This window comes from Patiria miniata, unplaced genomic scaffold (genome assembly GCF_015706575.1).
Source record: "Patiria miniata isolate m_02_andy unplaced genomic scaffold, ASM1570657v1 HiC_scaffold_16, whole genome shotgun sequence".
Taxonomy (NCBI): Eukaryota; Metazoa; Echinodermata; class Asteroidea; order Valvatida; family Asterinidae; genus Patiria; species Patiria miniata.
The window spans coordinates 8,428,459-8,446,465 of NW_024037054.1; the positions used below are offsets into that span (position 1 = coordinate 8,428,459).

At 39.9% G+C, this 18,007-nt stretch overlaps 1 protein-coding gene across 3 annotated transcripts in view; it reads right to left on the reverse strand.

The window, feature by feature from the left end:
* Positions 1 to 18,007, reverse strand: part of LOC119722877 (excitatory amino acid transporter 2-like) — a 75,224-nt gene that overhangs the window by 23,671 nt on the left and 33,546 nt on the right. For all 3 annotated transcript variants that reach the window (XM_038193274.1, XM_038193273.1, XM_038193275.1), the window contains exon 3: positions 12,674 to 12,754. The gene's annotated coding sequence lies outside the window, so the exon portion shown is untranslated. The remainder of the gene's footprint in view (positions 1 to 12,673; positions 12,755 to 18,007) is intronic.

Consider the following 18,007-nt stretch of genomic DNA (forward strand, 5'->3'; position numbering starts at 1 on the left):
ACATCCGAGGAAAAGGGTCAGAAGGTCGTCGGTGAGGAAATTACAAGCGCTGTGGGACTTACAAAAGTTCTGCTATGCTACTACTTGTCTCAAAAATACATCTGTGCCGACAAATTACAAACATATATACATAAATGTTATTCTCTGATGTGGACCCTGCATGAACAGATGGCTTTTGTGACTACTGTGCTCTATTGCAGGCACTGGTTTGCATGCGTGTGGTCGAGAGTACGCAAAACTGATTTCATCTGAGGGGCCACAAACTTTAAAGCATCTTTGCAGAGGGATGAACCTGCAATAAGTGTGGGTGAACAGAGGCAATAGTACTCAAGCATCCATTATCTCTCTTATTTTCACCACTGAAGAGGAACTTGTTCATGCTTACTCCACTAAGATGTCTGTTTTTTTTACACACGCATACCATATCCTACAGTACATCCTTCAAAATCTGCAAGGATTTGGAACGTTTCGCAAGATTTAGTATGGTAGAGACAAGCCACATTTAGTTTTAAAGGTAATGTGCAACATTTGCAAACATCCAAAAACAAACATACCAAATTATTATGCAATATATTACTGGACTGTTAGTGAATAACAGTCTTCAGCATCCTGTGAAATCATGGCACCTGGTGTTATGTCATTTTTAAGGAAAGAGGAACCTTTTTATCAATTTCCAACATTGTTGGGAAAAAAACTTACTTTTTCAAATACTTCCCCCAAATTTACCATATTTAAGTGTACTAGTCCACTTTTTATTTGCAATCAGTTACACATCTGTGAATGGGTGCTAAGCCGGCTAGCCTAGTTCCCTGAACTGACAATTCCAGAAGTCTATAAATTGCAGTTTCGTCTGGAATAGGGTCAGGGAACCAGACTACAAGAACAGCATTTTTTCCCTTGGTTTTTCCAGCATCTACGAACACAAAACTTTAACACGTCAGTGTAACAAAATTTACTTAAAATACTAACCCCCAAATCCATCCAAATCCAAACAATTGCAAAAGCATGTTGTATAGGCCCCCCTATTAAATGTACCTTTAAATACCACTTTCGTAGTCACTAACACCTTGTAATAAAATTGCATTAAAATTACATTTAGCTAAAGATTTATACAGAAATAAAAAAAATTCAATTATTAATATTAAAAAAACCCTGTCCATTTGATACCTCATAAATAAAAAAACAACTTATGCCTCACAAAATCGCCCATGCTTAAAGTCATTCAAGTAAAAAGCTAAACATCTATTCCCATTCTTCGTGCACGACCCTTCCATTAACGTCCCGCAAATTCCTACCCACATTGATTTTTCCGAAGAAATGATGCGGAGAGAAAAAAAAAAACCTGCACCATCGATACGTCTAGATATAGAACCCTGCTCCCTTGCGACTTTTATTTTAAAACTCCAATTGCTCAGTCACTCTCTCTCTCTCTCGCCTTTTACAAGTCCACTGCCTCAGGGGAACCGCAGGGTTACTATAATGCAACGCAATGAGGGAATATTGAATCTGTAAACGTTGGCGCGATTACAGTGAATTATACTCCCATTAACGCTGCCACTGCGACAGAAATCAATTTCCCCCTGCCCTGTCGTTTCACAGCTCTTACGCTCCCCTCCCCTGTGCTTCTTTACACTGACAGTGTATCTTTTAGGTTTCTTCTTTCTTTCTTTCTGAGTTCATCCCTGCTCACTTGGCGTTGCCGGCCTTCAATTCAAACATTAATCCTGCCAGTGGCGGCTAAAAGCTATTCTAGCAGAAAAAAAAGAACTCGTTTGTTACCGAGGCAAATTTCTCTCATTACAATTTTCACATTTCTTTGCTACCTTGCTCATGACAGATAAAAATGCTCACTGCTAATTAACATTTATGAAGCTGTGTGTCTTAAACTCGTACTTGATTATGGGTCAGTCTATACAGTTAGGGTCCAAAGTGTGACATTTTTCCTGTCTTTGTTACCTTGGTACTTCGTAATTTGACATTTTAGTATCTTTAAGAATGACTTCAGACAATTATTTTTTATTTGTTGGATAGGCAGTATGCTATTCATAATCACTCTTGTAAGACAGACTGCAATAAGGGGTGCATCAGAATTATAAAATCATAGATGTCAGATATACATTTTTGTGTAACAGGAACAGGAAAAAAAGTAGAGCTTAAACTTACAGAATGACCCTGAGACAAGTTGATGTAAAATGACTAGAGGGTACAAGAAAACATCATTTTCAATTCATTACATCTGGCCCACAAACTATTTACCAACAATTTATACAGCATTATCACAATGCAAAAGAGCCACAGGGAGCGTCCCAGCCAAACCAGAAAACAGAACAGAGAAACCGAAAAACCTAACTTTGCACTGGCCTGGCCCTAATGGAATAGGTACCTAATATAACGACATGGGTTCCGCAAATAATTCCTATCGATCTGACAACTCGTGCTCTCTCTCTGGAGCGGGGCCAGCCGAAGTCTGTCACCTTCTAAAGATGCAGCAAGCCGACGACGATGAGAGATACAAGAAGCCTTGCTAAACACGAGGCTTGAGGTATGCAAACACAGTCGGTGATGCATATCAGAAAATCAGCAGAAAGGAGTCACAAAATGAAACAGATTAAAACTGATACCACATCCCCCAAATGAAATAGACACAAAAAAAATGACTTCTAATTTTTAAATGCCTTGGAAAAAGTTCTGATGCCTTGAAGTTTGACTAACCTTTATTTTTTGACACCAATTCTGCTAGGAAGTAGGATCGAAATGTTAGACCCTCTAAGTTTGTTGATTTGTATACCTCAGGTCAATCCAGGAAGTAAGCAGTTACAGCAGTTTTATACATTTTCATCATAGGCAAACCATTTCAAATAGTTCAGTATTGCAAACATGAAATGGAATCTGTATTTTGGAGAAGACAATCAAATTGGCAAGTGCTGGAATTGAAGCAGTTGAGAGACTGTAAGTGAGAATGAATATTCACAAGTATGTTGCACTGAATAGCTGAGGAGATATCAGGCATGATGGAAGGCAAAAGAAAAAGTATTTTTTCGGGGGGTTATTTCGAAGATGTTCTCGAGTCGAATTTTTTTTTTGGGGGGGGGGGCGTTTACATGTGTACTTTAGTCCTCCTGAGATGGCAAGAATTGATTGTCAAAATGAAATCAATGTTAAAATTGTGTGAAATTGTGATACAGATATTATTTCCATCATCCGATTTCATTTTGGAAATTAAAAGCTTGATTTGCAGAGCAAACGTTCACATATAACGTTGCCAATAAATTGACATAAAATCCCAAACAGTAACGAAATTGAATTATCTGTCGGGAGACAATATGCATCACTGATCTTTGCGGATCAACGGCTAAATGACATCATTAAGAAATAAATGGACGCCAGTATGTAAGAAAAAAGAAAGAAAGAACCTTATCGCTGTACTTGAGAAGACCTGGGCATGTAACTGTAATTTGTGATCTGTTTATATTTTCTTTTTCTCAATTTTGCTCCTTTTGCAGCTTCATTCGAAGACATGCTTTTCATAATTGAAGAACAAAGATACTTTCAATAAATTTTCATACAAATGTCAAAAGCAACTTCCCCTCCCTACAATCAAGTTGCAGTATACATCTTCTTGTTGATATTTTAAATTGACGAAACACAATCTGAGAGGGCCAGAAACTAATAAATGAGGTAAAAGAAGTCTTCTTTTTCTTCTTTCGTATGATGAGCAGCTTACAATGCACAAACTCAAGTAGTTCAAAAACTCACAAATAAATCAGCAAACAATGCAACAAACAAATAGTCACAGATAACGGCAACAAAAATAACAGAAATGGAAGTATTAAACGAATTAATACAAGCAGAGACGAAAAGTCTGCCAGCTGGCAAAGGAAGAGCCAGAAGGAAGCATGAATGAATGCCTATATCGCCTGCTGGCAAAGGAAGAGCCAGGAGGAACCACGAATGAATGCCTATATCGCCTGCTGGCAAAGGAAGAGCCAGGAGGAACCACGAATGAATGCCTACATCAGATTTCTTTCTACTGCAAACCCACCATTCCAAATGAGATAAATGATGCAATAAATGCCATCACATTACAGGGATATTAACTCAAAGTCAAACAGACAACAAAACAAACAAACAGCATCAAAATTCCGGCCTAACGCTGATGCTGAATTAATCATGCACTTTTATCACCCAATAACAACATCCACTCCAGAGCTCCATGGCAATGCCGTCACACCTCATTACGCTATCCCACCCAAATTAATACGCTAGCTCTTTCTTTAATTCCATTTCCCCGATGAATATTGCTTAGTATCTCACGTAATCAGGGCTGGATAGAAGGCATGAGTGCAAGTGTTTTAGGGGCTGGAGCGATGAGACAAAAGCCGGACCGGAAATTGCTTTGGTCACGTTCTCTTCTCGCCAAGGCAACTCGGTCGCTGAGGATATTGCTGTAGCGGTCACCACTTTGTATTTAATGGGGATCTCACAACATACTGTCAATTTAATAAAGAGCTTTCTTACATGTTAAAACAGGGTGCTATTTAGAGTTGGGAATTAACACATACATGTAGGATACAAGGGACACAAGAGTGCATTAGGTACTTGATAAAGTAATGATTTACAGTGAAGAATACTTAGTTCATTACAAGATGCACAAGGTGTAAAGTGCATTAACCACTATAGAATGTATCTAGGCCTAACACATTATCTCAGTACCAAATGATTTTTAAATATGACTTAATTGGAAAAACACAATTAATTCTAAACTGTATTTTGACTTCTCAAGCCTGGGGTCTGTGGCCAAGCCAGAGAGGTATCCACTGGGGTTGGGTCAATAAGTGTTCACTGAGATTAATCAGTTGAGAGACAAGTCACAGGTAAATACAACACTGAGGTTGCCCTTCACTGACGTTCTTTTTATAAAACACTGTATAGACCTACTCATTGTTTCACAAGCTTACTCGGTTGGGACTCGAACCCACGACCTCCTGCTTACTGCTAGTGCAGACATCTGATTTTTTTTTACAAGTTTACAACAAATGCCCATGTCTGATCCTTTTGTTAAAAGAAATTATATTTACATGTGTACCACATCATGGAAGTACATGTGCGACAGGTTTACGATTCTAGCAAACCAACCATTATAATTCTAACCATAGTAATGGCAACATTGATGTTTCATATGTGTCCATAAATATTTTTTTTTATTAAATCACAGAACTGACTGAACATAATCTTGTTCAGTCCTGCAGCATCAATTGTTGGCTGAAGCGCCAGTGAAGGTGATAAATGACTGCCTATTGAGTATTGTACCCCTTGTTGGGTGAATGATGTGGTTTGGGAAATGTGGTAATTGCCCCAGGGTGGATCACATCTGCTGAATGGGGGGGGGGAGAAATTTACAATGTATGGTTCTTCAGGTTTACTTGATCGGATTTGAATCAAGCTCCGTTAAGGAGTGGTTATATACTTGTGAGTACGGGTCATGGATTCGAGTCCGCTTATTTAAGCTACGATTTTTTTCACTAGCTCTCTGAAGGTACCGAGCATAAATCATTAAATGAGCTGAAAGCAAACCTTTAAACTTTGTTTTTTTCTGAAGCAGTCTGTAAAATTAAAGGCAAAAACTGCTTGAATGAACCAGCAATTTTGAGTTGTCACATGCACAAAATGTTAAATTACTTTGCTGTCTTAAAAATGCACAAACAGTGCAAAAACTAACTGAGTACAACCATTTTTGTTACAAAAGCATGCTAAATGGTCAGAAATGTCCACTCTCTGACCAGGATTTCACCCTCTGTGATATTGAGATGTCGTTGAGGCCATCAAAAGTCCTTCACTCTTAATTCACATCACAAGCTTTTCAAATGAGTTTTGACAATTTTCCTTCGGTCCCGTTCATCCACTGTTGTGTTATTTAATTGTGATTGACTTGTGATGGACGCAACTACATCTCTGCTGTGATGTATCAATCCAGACAAATGAAGAATGGTCGTCTCTTTTTTCTTAATACTGCCTCCTTGTTAAATTTTGTGACTAACGAATCACAACATTGCTGAGTACAACTTGAAGGCCGGGGTGCGTTCCCCTTTAATGCAAAGGACAACACCAGGTGGTTTGCTTAGATTTTAAAAATTCAGGAGGAGAAATTGTTCCCCAGACCTCTTCAATATTCCTGGGTGTCAAATGGTGGTCAGGGACCTTGCAAGCTGGAATACTACTCCAATAACCGAGCAAGGTTCAGCAAACCGTACCATCCGTGGCTAAGCTATTCTTCAGATGGGATTGTTTGCTTTTGACCTTTCGGGCAAGGGTAAATCTTTACTGCAGCCTGGCCTAATAAGTAATATACTTTGCTGTAATTAAGAAACAGAACAAATCTCCGTTTTCCAAATTCGACAATTTTGCAACACAGTACTTTCCATTGTGTAGGGTCTGTGAGAAACACGAACAACGGCTACTGCCGATTAGAGTTGAGAAACAAGATGCATACAATTTGAAAATATGAATGTTCTACACTTGATTATTTAGTTAATGCACTGCATGTACTTCAGGAATCCATTAGTTGTCCTTTGAATCCTAAGCAGGGCAATGTAGGCAGCAGAAGCCAGAGATGGGGGGGGGGGGGGCTCTTAACCCCCACCCCCACACAAGAAACTAATGACTCCCTCAACCTTTGGCCTCCCCACTACTAAGATACATGCACTGTGCCGGCCCCTAACCTTTCAGAAAATAAATTCTGCTGCCACCAGCAGTTGACCCATCTTGTCTTAAGTTCATGAACCACAATGTGTGAAAAACCCCAAGACGAGACATAACTGCACTATTCAAAATCACCATTAGACTCCATGCTACAAAAGGTGTCACATCCAAAATCCCCAGAGAGCCAACGAGCAAGTGCCAACGAGGCACAGACCCAAGTCCGGGTTTAAATTCTGGTCGTCAAGGCAGTCTCATTAATTAGCCTGCACACACCACGTGCTTTCAAGACTTCACCAATGCTCAATTGACGACAGCCAGGGATCGTGTCTGCTTAATTAATCACCAGCGCCGAAAACAATTTCGCTTCCTATATTTCATTTCCTTGCCGATGTTGTCCTAAAGTTTCCCAAAGAGGCTCTTCGAGACAAGAATACAAGATGGAGCACTGCGTTACAAAACCCCCCTGGGGCTCAAAGTAAATTGAAGACATCACACTCTCGTGCTGGGATGACGCTGATCATAGAGCTATGCGCTGATCAACTCCGTACTCTAAAGATAACTACTTGCACCATTATCCACTGGAGTTGGAACCATGCCAGCATAACCTTGCAGCGAATTAATAAGTGACTGCGCATACCTTGTCAGATACTGGGTGCTTACATGTACATGATTCATGTGTGTGTTAATTCTGTCATGTTTATGTACACCTTTCTTTGAAGGTGTACCTAATGTATGTCCGGATGAATACAAATCCCCGCATTAGACACACGCACTCTTGGCTAACATTAACCAAAACCTCCCCAACTCCATCAAAATCCATTCCCCCATTGTGGTGGATTCTGGGGGACTTGGTCCTGCACGCCTGGTTTGACTAAATATTGATGGAGTATGATGGACTTGGGCCTGGAGGCTTAAAGAATGCATTGGAAGCAGTGTGATTGATGGATTTTGGCAGACTTGGTCCAGTACTTAGTAAAAGACAGTAGGGAGTTAGGGTTTCAATCGAGTGCAAAGGCTGTACAAGAAATTTAAGCAAGCAGCAATATAATAATTGCTTTAGCAAGCAAGCAAGCAAGCAATATAATAATTGCTTTAGCAAGCAAGCAAGCAAAATCATAGCTTAAATCCCAGCTGTGCTGGACGACATGCCCTATTGCCCTTGAATTAAGAGCGTAAAAATGACGAGAAAAACTTCGCCTCTTGCATTATTCAAAGTCACAGTGAACCCGCTGGGACGGGATCAATGGCAATTAGCATATTAATGAGTAATATTTTTTTATAGGCTTTGCCAGGCAATTCTGATTGCTTCCCCACCGAAGTCAATGGACTGTGGCTGGTTTAGTTTCACTTCAGGCCAAAAGCGCAACTTCCATTTAACTTGCTATCAAAGTCAGTAAAAATGCAGCTGCCAATAGTGCAGAGTTGCAAATGACATCATCATCGTACAAAAAATAAAACCATATGGGTATCAATTCAAACAGTGTTTTCAAGAGTAACGTGATTGCAATGGATAGTTCTTTTGATATTCAAACTCAAGGGCCCTGTGGGTTAACACATTTAGCAACACTTTAACTGCCAGATTTGAACTTGTTAGCGGCAATGAAATTCCCAAAGACCAGATGTTACCAAAATATAAAAATACCTTAATCCAACTTCAGCTTCTACGGAGTACCGAAGTGTGACGTCATTTAGAACCAGAAAGCGTAGTGCAAATGACTGGAGTAGGCACGCGCGTTGCTTCAACGGGCTGAATCACGCGCTAATGTTTTTCACACACATTTTGTGCGCGTGATGTTTCCACTTCGGTACTCCATAATTAAATTCAAAAAGTTGGGAGTGAGCAAATCATGGAATAAAACCCCGAGGTGGAACAACATTGTGGTTTCAGACCAGGTTGAACCAAAAAAACATAGAGGGCTCCCCAATATTTACCTGCACAAAGAGTACTTGACCTCCATGATCAGTGGTCCCCCCCCCCAAAAAAATACTCACCGCAACACCTACCAGCCCACAGCATGACCCAACAATACATAAATCTGTGTTTGGCCAGCCCATTGATGGGTGTAAAAACATGGCCAGGCCTCCTCAATTGTGCGTTGCCTCTTTTTTTGTGGCATGGTGGTTGTTACACCCCCACCTGTCAAGAGAACGACCCTTTTATATAATAGCCCTATTCATATAATAGCTTTATTGATTTTCCCCTGGTCCGAGCCGGGGGATATATAAAGAAAATTCCTTTACATCACTTCCCCCTTAGTCAAATGAAAAACTGATATAGCAATAAGGATGTTTGGTTATCCTGTAATACTAGTTAATTGACCATGAGTAAAATTTGGGCAAACATCAAACACGGCGGGTCACAAAGGAAAGCCGACACAAGAGCACGGTATAATGCTGATCTACGTAGACAATATTTGCACGAATGTACCGCTACATGTAATCAGAGTTTCTTTGATCGTCTAATTTTAATAAAACAAATACACAGGTAGACGTTTTTTCAGCAAGCAATGCAGATTAAACAAATTGTATCACCCGAATGTACTATGTACCGGTACTTGTCTCATTTTGGATTGTACATGTACTGGTTCAATGTTTATGCAACAAGCAATCTTATTAAATGTTCAAAGTACGTGCAAGCAACTCAATTGTACTGCATGGTCTATTAACCTTTCAATGTCATATTACGGTACATAAACAAATAATACATGCAGACAATCAAATATTTAGCGCAGGTACCGTAATTGAGGGGCCCCATTATTGTCAATCAAATAGTTAAGCCCCCATTAACATTTTATGGTATTGGAACTACATGAACCTACAAACGAATGGTACATAAACAAATAATACATGCAGACAATCAAATATTTAGCGCAGGTAATTGAGGGGACCCATTATTTTCAATGGAATAGTTAAGCCCCAATTACTATTGGAACTACATGAACTTACAAACAATTGTAGATTTATGTCTTCGAATATTTCAATATTTACTGGGAGATTTTGGAGGGTTTTAATTTAAAGGTGCAGTAGACCACTTGCGCATTTTTGTTTTTGTTTAAAGCAGCAAAAGTGCGTAAAATTTAAACAGGGGTGCTTCAACTAATCTGTTGAAGTTTTTGCTCCGTGAATGCTGTACATTCCGAGAAAACTATGTTCTAGGATCTCAATTTCAAATCAAAAGTTGTCGAGTCATATTTTGAATTGCGCCCGAAATCAGCATCCGTGACACGTTCTCACACAGCCGATTGCAGCTGTGCAATGTCACACACTGAACTGACTAATAATAGCAACCATGCGTGCATGTGTGGCCTGTCAATGCTTGCGCACACCCATTCACAGATTCGCCAATTACAATTTAACTGCTAACAAAAATTTCCATAAATGTGTCACTTGACACATCTTTGGAAATTGTAGTTTTTCTTTAAAATGAGAGTAGGCCCATGTCATATGTCACAACTATTTCACAGGGAGTTTGTTGTCATTAATATATTTAAAACGAGTTAGCTTGTACTCTACAATACCGGTACTTTGGTCGGTTATTTTTCGGATAGCTGCAACAGTGCAAATGACCTACTCTACCTTTTAACATTCCTGTAAGAAATGGTGCATAACGTTACTTCCATTTTTATTAACTAGTCCATTTTCTTATAATTTTATAGCAGATTTATTATCAGACAGTTGCTTTGCACTCTTCATGCTCTTAGTACTAATACATGTAGTAGAATAAGTGGTTCCCACAAGTTGCTTTCAAGGTCTCCTGTCTGGCCCCAAGAGGAATCCAAGTTAACCTTGAGGTGCAAGTACATGCACACTTCCAGCCTTCTACTAGTCTAGTTTCCCATGAGAAAAGGAGTCCAATTACAGGCACACAAATCACTGAAGAATGTGCACTACAGGTGACACTGTAGTACAGTGAGAATATGCCAGTTGTTTCTCTTTAATACATCTCCACAGGCACAGCTCAACTTGATGACTGCACAGAATTAAACACACCTGAACATTGCCAAATCCAACACAAGTGTGCAGCAATGACAGGGTTTTTACCAACGATAAATCTCTGTAAGTTTCCAATTTTGATGACCCATAAATTCACTGGGAAGTCACTCTCAAGAGCAGTTAGGGTTTTTAACCTACCATAAGTGCATCAGTAGTACTTCTTTCTAAATTCTATGCAATGTGAATATTGGTACTCGGAATCACCAAGGGCCTTCTTAAGATCTCACTTTTCTTAGTTTTGAAGGGGAGCTGATGCCGAAGATGGAAAACTGTTCCAGTACAGGGACCTTAAATCATTTTACACAAGAAATGGGAAACTGTTGATGTTCAAATAAAAGGTCTGAGGTGTTGAATGTAAACATTGAGAATACTGCAACCGTTGGCAATGATTAACTATAGGTCTCTTCTTTAATATAAGCTAGGCTAATCTTCCGAAATGAAAGTGGCAAAATGCCACTTGCATCTTGTACATTTTCTTCCTCTTAATAGCTGACAGACAAGACAAGAAAAGCTATGCCTTTTTTAAATTCCAACATCACTAGCAAAATAAAACACTTCATTTTCCAGAAAATAAATATGACCAAAGCGTCCACTGCTTGTCGGACTCGAGTGGAGAACGTGACTACTGGACGCTGGTTTGCACACTGGGTTAAAAGTCAACGCCCCAGGGTGTTAGAAGTCCAAGATCATTCCATCTCGAGTGATGAAGTACAGGAGACTGAAGACAGAGCTAGAAATCTTGCTCTCGGCAAGGTTGGCCAGATTATAGTCACACTTTCGTTTTTATCTAGGACATCTAAAATGCCAGGGGTATTCAGGGTCACGTTATTATACCAAGTTTTTATCCTATTTCTAGTTTGACCACAGAGCAAGGGTTTGGTTTGACAGGGACTGGCTTCTCATAATTAACTAAGGAATAGTCCTTAGTAAAAAAAAAAATGTAAGTGCTCATTTTGAGTGCAGACACTATAATTTATAAACGATATAAAACTTTGTTCCAAAACAAAAATACTGGTTTAAGAAATGTGCACTTCAACTAAATATAAAAGAAAAATCTCAATAATGGAAATGACACTCTCATCCTGAGGACTAAAAACAGGTCTAGCTACAGCAAGAGAGGAAATGTGTACTCTTCACACTTTACAGAGTCTCCAGGTTTCAGTTGGGCCCAGGTCCCAGGGTTGAGGGGGTTAAGTTTGTACCTTGAGGTCACAACCCTGTGATTCCTGTGCATTTGGCAAAACTATAGTACGCCAAGAGATGGATGGGAAATGCTACATAGCACATGTTCCCATCCGTGCCCAAGACACCATGAAGTGAATGTGAACAATGACCAACTCCCACTAGGAAAATCAAAACAAACGCTTGATCAAATGGACTGGATTATGAAGCAAGGTTGTCCAAACAGCCCCACGGAACCTGAAGGAATGGGAACATTTCTTTGAGTGGCTACACAAAAGGCCCCTCCTTCATCTACCACATGGACGCTTTTTGTTTATCTTATGTACCATCAATCACATTGTGTGTTATTTTTACAGGCATAAAATGATACCTGACTTTCAGCACACATCACTGTACATGACGTCAACTTGATTTGTAGCAAGTGCCAGCCAAATTTTGAGAAGCTATGAAAGTCTTTTCTGGTCTGATGATGTTGTATGTTCATGTACACCAGTCTACCTTTAATTGTTCATAAAGGGAAGTTACATGTACATTAATGGGATTGCAAGCATGGCAGGTCACCTTTTCAGTAAAACCCAAACAACTTTAGTCCTGTTACTTTCTGGTAATTTTTCCTTCTTTTTCCACCCTCTTCTACCAAAGTAATTATACATGAGTTAAAGTTAAAAAAAAAAGAAGCAACATTGTGCACATATTCAAGTAAAGCATTTTGACATATTTGAATGAACACGAGTTAGCAACATGTCTTGCCTAACAAGTAACATTTATACTTCAAAACTTTAAACATAACTTGGCTCACCTTTTCTTGCTGGTAAAGTGAAGATCTCTACTGCAGGAAACACAAATGCCAGTCACAGAAAAAAAAAGCACTTTGCAGAATCTGTGAAGAGATGAGAGCAGACCAAACACAAGAAGTCAGGATCTCAGATTGGAGAGCAAACAACTTTTTTGTATGGCATCCAAGACAGAGGAGACGTTGAGCTACAGGACACGTTATGAGTACAAATCCGGGTTGGGCTAATGTTCAGCCTTCAATGAGAGCCAATGCTTCGGTAAAGCTCTTTGATGTAACCGTAGTTGGCTACATGTGATCTAGTTCACTTTGCACACCAGTGACTACACAATCCTTGGGTGATCCATGGACTGCTACACACACGCCAAGCCAGTCATCCACCAAAGAGTTTACCCAATGACTGTCGGCTCAGTCATTGGCTGGCCCTGCCAACTCAGCCAACCATTCCACTCCCCTGGGACATGCGGCATGGTGAAAAATATGAATTGTTACTCTGTCAGATTTGCCAGTTGGGTTTGGAAATTGTCAGCAGTGGTTTTGGAATGGGATTGAAGTAATCATGGTATTGGTAGGGTAGTTTTGGAATTTGTTACTCGGAAGTACAAATAAAATTGCTGGGTATGAATAAATGAAGTAAAGTATTTTGATTTGTTTGAAGACCCCCCCCCCCCCAAAAAAAAATGGTTTAATGCTCACATCAAATACATTTCGGCTGGGTATTACTATTATTAAATAAAATAATAATTGAAAATGAATTAAACTGCTGCAAACTGCTGACAGGATTGAGCTGAAATATACAACCAAAAAAAATCATTTTTGTTATTAAAATAATAATTATGACATATAACACTGTAAGAAAATCATGGTCTTGTTGAACATTATTTTGCAATCACTGAAAGGAGGAAACGTTCATTCTTTCTTCAAACTAAAAGAAAAATGGTAAGAAACCAAATAAGAGCAAATGGATAAACTACACATAGTTTTATAGTACACAACTGACAGATTCCCAACTCAACGAGATGTTCAATCAGAATTATTTTGACATCTTGCTCTCCCACAAAGAATGCTACAAAGACTACCGTGCTGGAATGCAAAACAAAAGCTGGATGCACATTGAATCTTTTTCTCGCAGTTCCCTCATGTTATCTACCGGTAAGTTTCATGTGAAGGCAAGCCTAGATGTATGTAACTCGGCCCTGTATCTTTGACGCAATGTTTTCAAATCATGGGAGGTAAGGTATGCTTGGACCAAATCCACTTGAACCTGTCACTGCCTTGCCTCCCCTCCCCCCCCCCCCCCCCCCAAACGAACATTCATCACAAAGTGCATGAGTCCCCAAAACACAAGGTAGGGCCTGTCCCACCTGTTGTTTAGACCCAGTGTTTATTTGTACACCTCATATCTGCAGAGCCTGTAGCATTTGGCAAACCAGCGACAGGCGGAACCTCTCTTGACAAAGATCTGAATGTTAACAGTTTTATCTTTGACAAAGACAACATTTCTCTATTTTTGTGTGCACAGGTTGCATTTGGACACAAAAACTTGTGGGACTAAATGAACTAGCCAAAAGTAAATGATATTCGGCATGCTTATAGCAGAGTTTCCAATTTATTCACTTACTTTGATGGCACTTAAAACTGTCTTGACCACATTTATATTTTGTCCACGGACATTTTGTCATTGCTTGGAACATGGAGGAAGCTTGGAGAATGCTTGACGCCCAACCAAACATTCCCCCATGCAGTGAGCCATTGAAAGTGATGCTAATGTAACTTGACTTGAAATCCAAACGGAAACAAACTTCTGTTTGACTTCCTACAAACAGGTCAAGCGTTTCAAACCAGCCTAAAAGTTCTGTCTGACATACATCAAATGACTTCTGCTTATAGTTATAGACCCATCTACCGGTATGCTTTTAAACCAACATCCATGTGTATAATACCTTTAAAGCAAATATTATTGGTCCCTGGGAAACTTATTGACAATATTGTGGTTACCCACAAACCACAGTGATTTTTCTTGGTCCTTCTGGTGAAGTTCAGGTTTTGGTTTGGTTCTTGATTTTTTTTGGGGGGGGGGGGAGGCAAGTGTTTAGCTGGAATGTAGGCTAATGCCCCCTAGGACTCTCCCTTGTTTCTACAGCTGTGTCAGGATAGAGTTATCTGATGGATAGGTCAGAGGGCATCACAAGTCAAAGGTGAAATCAGTTCAGTCAAGCATTTAGGTATCCAGATTTAGGACAGTATGCTCTGCCCCTTGTCAGGAGACTGATAGCGAGTGCATTACTTTAAATTCACTTTTAAAAATGGTTTCGAAATATTACCGTAGGTTTAGGTATCCGTATAAACTTCTCTTCATTATTTTTTCTCAAAGTTTCAAGAGGATAACTCACCCAATCCCCCCCCCCCTCTAAAAATCCATGGTCCTATCAAAGTTGGATCCAAATGGTGAAGATATAGCCACAAAAATGCACAACTTACCCAAAGCAGCCTTTGTGCTAATCTGAAGTCAAAATCTACTGTACAGTATTATTTATTTAGTTAAGCCACAGGACCATACACTGAGCACATTCCATGGTCAGTCTATACTGTCACCACCTGGAAAGGTCAACAGCCATCTGAAACTTGACCTGTTGGAAACTAAAACCAGATGGTGCATTCTAGATTCCTTGCTCTATGTCTTAGGGCCTGTTCATCATTGTCGGTGATGGGTGGGAAAGGGGGGGGGGGATAATTTTAGGGCGAGACGAGACGTCCATGGCATTGTACCCTCCCCCCCCCCAATTTTTTTTTTATCCCCAGCTGCGTATAGATTTTAGCCCAAATTACCCAAAGCTACTTACATGTATTTTTTCCAAATGGTGTTATAGCTGTAAGATATTGTTTGCGTACCACCCCTTTCACAGAAATCACACATGGGCGTAAAAGCACATACATCTTGGAACAGCACCCCCCCCCTCATTTAAGTCTGATGGTGTCCAGCCCCTCCCCCCCCCCTCCCCACTTTGGAACTAATTGCAAGCTGCTGGTCCTCAGTCCCCCAATGTTGACAAGAAATTGCCGCCACCACAGGTTAGGATGCTGGAGTAATTTATTGAAACTTCCTCCCATTCCTCCATGCATATACACACACAAGCATAAATCATGCACTATCAAGGTTACTTGTAAGAACTTAGCCTAAAGTACAGTCTGTTTCGATTTTGTCTCTCACTGTCTCAGTCAGGTAAATGTTCCATCATTATTTGGAGAGATCCAGAAGCCTACATTATTTCTACAACAGACAGCATATTGTAGAAAGTGGTTAAGTCCACCATCAACAATATTAATATTTTGCAGTTTTGGGGGCAAAACTTCTTTGCTGAGTCCGGTTTCCATTTAGTTGTATGTGTTAGCTGCAGTTATTGCTGTAAATAATAACAGGGAAAGGGAATGTTCCTTTAAAGTACCGGTACTTATTTGACAGCCATCAATCTTGGAAGTTGTTCACCTTTAAAAAGTGCAAACATCTACGCACATCCTCCCGTACAAGTACACCTGTCCTAAGGATGAGGTTTATTTTCATTTCTGGCCATAATGTTATCATAACTAACTCCATTAAGCAGTAAATCTTACAGAGTGTGAACACATGCTATTGTCTCAAAGACTTTTTTCCCCTAAAAATTTGGAGCAAACACAGGTAGTATAGAAGTAGAACCACTACTGATGTTCATCTACATCAAAAGGGCCTTTTTTTTAAACGATTTGATTAACAATTTTTTTGAGGAAATTGCATTGCATTAGATCACAATTTCTGGGGGAAAAAAAGAAGTGGCAAAAAAAATTGTTTTGAGAGATTTTCAAGAAGACATTAAACAAAAGCTGTTGTTTTGACAGATGTTGAGAAGAGGCATTTGGCGCTGTGATCGTAATCAAATTTGCCAAACAAACATCCGGAATCAGTCTGCCTGGCACTAAGTAAACCGAACTATCACAACTCCACCAGCTGAGAAATATCCATGTTTGCGGTGACAATTAAGCAATTCAGTAAACGCAAACACAAAACACCAAACAACCAGAACAATTTCTGTCTGCTCACTTCCTACATCGAATCAATTCACCTCCTTCTCATTCACACCATTAAACTAACGGTCCCATGCACTCCCCTTTGTTGGCAGTTGCGAGAATGAGAAATACTATAATGGATTCCTAAATTGGATTTGTCAGTTTTAATCAAAACCAATTATGTGTTTCGTCTACCTTTCAAGCACATGGTTTCAATTTCGTGGGATAGTTGGTATCACAGTGTGCGTACAAACCGTAACTGTTTTTAAGGGGAGTTTCACATGAAATTCAATGCGGTGAGGAAGGTGTGAATAGATGTGCCTCGTGCACAGGTACCCTCTCTACGGTAAGAAAGGCAGAGCTGGGAGAGACCACTGGGAGAGACATTCCATTTTGCCGATGACGCTCGGCGCAAAGTCACTAGTTAACATTCTAAGCTTTTATCCAGGGTAAATTTGGTGAAAGGTCTCCACAAGTCAGATGGTGTTGAACGTTTTCCGTCCATCAACATTTTCTTGTCAAACTTTTACCCCACCTGGAAAAAAACTAGAAATTACACCATCCAGGGCTGTACAAATGAACCTAGAATGCTAGTCTTTATAGAACAACATACAACAGGTGTATGGGGGAACAATTTGTCATTTCAGGGTCAGATGCAGCAGGGTGGAAGAACTAGGCTATGATAACTGCCTCCTTGAACATGTTGTCTGCAATGTTTGCTTAGTCAAATGGACGAGGGACAAGGCATTATTTCTGATTCCAAGCAGGTGGCTGTGATGTGAACATAAAGGTACACCCACTGCTAGCCCTCAATGAACCAATCACTTTACAGTACACAGACTTTAAAAAGACTATCATTTGATTGAGCAGAGCACCAAGGGCGGATCCAGCTGGGGGGGGGGGGGGGGTAGCAGGCATGTGCTAATTCTGCATTTCTTTTTTTTTTGTGGCCCACAGGGGGTTCAGACTGCCTAACCTCCCCTCACCCCTCTCCCCTCCCCCAACCGTGTCCCTCTGCTTATTTGAAGAGAAAAACTGTCATGAATTTTGGCAAAATTAATGTGAATTTTAGCAACAGATCAAGTTTGTCACATCACAAATCGGGCCATTTTAAATCAATTTCCAATCAAAATGAATCCACAGATGAAAACGTTTGCAAGTAAATCTACCAGCAAAGTGGATATTCCTCACACAAATAAAGTCACATGTGCATGTACTTCTAGTCGTTTTGAAGTTGAATGACTTCAATATGAAAGAAATGACCTTCCAACTTATAACCTTTGCTTGAAGCTTTTATAT